We start from the raw sequence: 3,112 nt of genomic DNA, 5'->3' as shown, positions 1-3,112 counted from the left end.
GATTTACTCACATCCCCCCCCCATCACTGTGTGGAGAGAGGCCACTTAAAAGGAAATGCTGACAACTGGCCACGTGACATGGCCTCAGGCTTCTACAGGGTCCGCCCCCATCAGCTGAGCCGCCCCATCTCCTGGGCTGACCCTTTAGATAAACAGAGCACCTTCTGCCGCCCCCCCTCCGACGCCCGTCCAGCTGGCTAGGATGCACACTCTCTCCTCCCGGCCAAACATTCCAGGTCTCCTCTGGACCTCAGCATTCCCTGGCACACCCACAGTCGAAGCCGGGGAGTGTCCGTCTCAGGCTCCCAAAGCCTCCAGAGAACCAGAAAAGGAACCTCACCTCCACCTGCCCATCCCCTCCGCCCCACCCCCACCTCCCTGGTGACCCCCACCTCCCTGGTGACCCCCACCTCCCTGGTGACCCCCACCCTGCCTTTATCTTCTCTTCCCTGGAGAAACCAGGCTAGAACCAGAGCAAAGACCCAGGCAGACAAGGAAACTTCCACCACCATGTGGGTGAGACCAACTTGTGTTTATATTGCGCTTTGAAGTGTACCAAGACCCTTCCAATACACGATCACATTTTGGTCTGACAAGCTCTAAATGAGGCAAGGATTATCAATCTCACTATGACCACAGAAACTTAAACTTGAAAGAGCTTAAAGCAACAGTTCCAAGGTCACTTGGCTACTGAAGGTCAAAGCTGCAATTCAAACCTTAATCCCAAGTTAGATCCTTTCTCCTATAAAAATAGCTACAATTTACTGAGCGCTTACTATGTGCCATGCCTGTGCTAGGTGCCTTACACATTTCAATGTAGAAAACCCTATCAGATAAGGTAATCTATTATTATGTCCATTTTAGGGAGAAGGAAACTAAGGCACAAGGAGCTCAAACAGTTGCCTTGAGATCACACAGCTACATTACACTAGAGCTTGCCTAAATTTTTGCTATTTCTATATTTTTAAAATATTTTTATTGGTTATTGATGGACCTTTTATTTATTTATATGAGGTGCTGAGATTCAAACCCAGGGCCTCATGCATGAGGGGCAAGCACTCTACCACTGAGCTACAACTCCAGCCCCTGCTATTTCTATATTACCACCAATCTTGGACTCGGGCTAAGAAACAAATTAATAAACAAATGACCACCCCCGTAAAAAGTTTGGGGAAAAAAAAAGAGTACACAATTAAAACTCTGGAAAGAGGTCCTCATTTAAAAGCTCAGTCCACAGCAGGAAACTGTAGGTGTTGGCTATCAAACCTGGGTAGAGAGGCACCCCAATTTATTTCATTTAAGCCTAAATGAAAAGAAGGGTTAGTGAAGGTAAACCCAGAGCCCGGCAGGAAACAGATGGCACACGCCAGAGTGTTCAACTGAAGAACATGTCGTGAGCAGACTATTTGCAAAAGTGCAGGCCAGACTGGAGGAGTGGAGGAGTGGTGAGTGGCGCAGAGCACAAGAGCCCGCAGACATTACCCCTCTAGCCTCCAGGGCTGTGCTGGTCAGTTCTCCAACACTGTGACAAAACACCTGAGATAACCAACTTATGAGGAGATTGGGTTTGTCTGGCTCATGGTTTCAGAGGCTTCAGTCCCTGGTGGCTTGGTCCCACGGCTTTGGGGCCTGTCATGAGGCGGCACATCCTTCTGGGGAGCACGTGGCAGAGCAACCTGCTCAACTCACGGTGGCCAGAGAGCAAAGAGAGAAAGAGGCCATGTGCCCGGTGACCTGAAACTTCCCGCCAAGCCCCACGTCTCACAGGTTCCCCCACCTCCCAATAGCGCCAAGATGAGGACCACGCCTTCCACACCTGGGCCTTTGAGTGACATACCAGAGCCCAACTATCGTAATAGGGCAAAGGAAGGGGATGTGCCACTGGAGCCCAGTGACCACTGGAGCTGGGAGGGGGACAGCAGCCCAGGGGGCTGTGGGCACACACTCCCCGCGTTGCTTTTCTCCCTTGTCACCTGCAGGTCCCATCAGCAGGAAGCACCTGGAAGCCGGCAGCCAGCAGTCTTCAAAGCCCTGCAAAGAGGTGCCCACCCTGGGCCACGGCCAGGGCCAGCAAGGCAGAAGACAGGTGGGGGAGGGGCAGTGGAAACAACCGGAACGGGACTGATCCCCTCATGCTGACTCTGCCCTCAAAATGACTGTTCGAGTCAGCTTTGTGTCGGTGTGAACAAAAGACCAGCAAGAACAGCGACGAGGAGGAGCAGCGTGTTTGGCTCACTCACGGCTTCAGAGGTCTCAGTTCATAAATGGCCGACTCCATAGCTCTGGGCCCAGGTGAGGCAGCACGCTGGGGCAGAAGGGCCCAGAGCAGGAAGCTCTCAGGACAGGGCAACTGGGAGCAGAGAGAGAGCGGTCAGTCTCCAGGGACCAAATATAGTCCCCACAGGCACGCCCCAGGGACCCACCTCTTCCAGCCACCCCACCTGCCACAGCTGCCGCCCAGTTAATGCATCTGTAGGTTGATGGGGATTAGGCTCAGGCTCTCCTGACCCATCATTTCACCTCCTAGGAGGTTGGGGACACCTCCTATCTAAACCACCCTGATGGCTTAGCCACTTGCCTCTTCAGCCAGCCAGGGAGCTGCACCGGGGTCTTTTTTTAAAAGACGCAACTGTTTTCAGTGTGTGATTGGTTTGTTTTTGGTTCTGTTTTGTTGCAGGGCTGGGTCTGGAACCCATGGCCCCAGGGACACCAGGCAAGTGCCCTACCCCTGGCCACACCCCAGCTCTAAGAACACAAACCATTACAGGGAGCCTCATACCTCCTGTGTTTATCTCCCAGGGGCCACACAGTCGGCCCTCCCTGGGAACTCAGCAGAGCGCCAGACCCTCCAGCCCAGCCTAATGACAAAGGGGACTTCTTCCCCCTCCCCCAACTTCCATCCCGGGATCCAGCAGTCCCACTTTGGGGCACACAGATGCTCCTCCACCAGGGAGGGGTTCAGGTCAAGACCACGGTAAGTTGGCGATGCCCTGAGCCCACCTCCTGCCCCCGTCCTCGCTCACAGCCCAGCACGCTGCACAGGGCGGCTGCCCCCCTCCCTGCCTGCGGCTGGCCAGGAGCTGTGGTGACTGCCGCTGCCCAGCCTCTCCAG

The sequence above is a fragment of the Spermophilus citellus genome, assembly GCF_964194105.1.
Source record: "Spermophilus citellus genome assembly, chromosome: 5".
Classification (NCBI taxonomy): domain Eukaryota; kingdom Metazoa; phylum Chordata; class Mammalia; order Rodentia; family Sciuridae; genus Spermophilus; species Spermophilus citellus.
The sequence above is the reverse complement of the archived record's forward strand: the minus strand, read 5'-3'. Positions refer to the sequence as shown.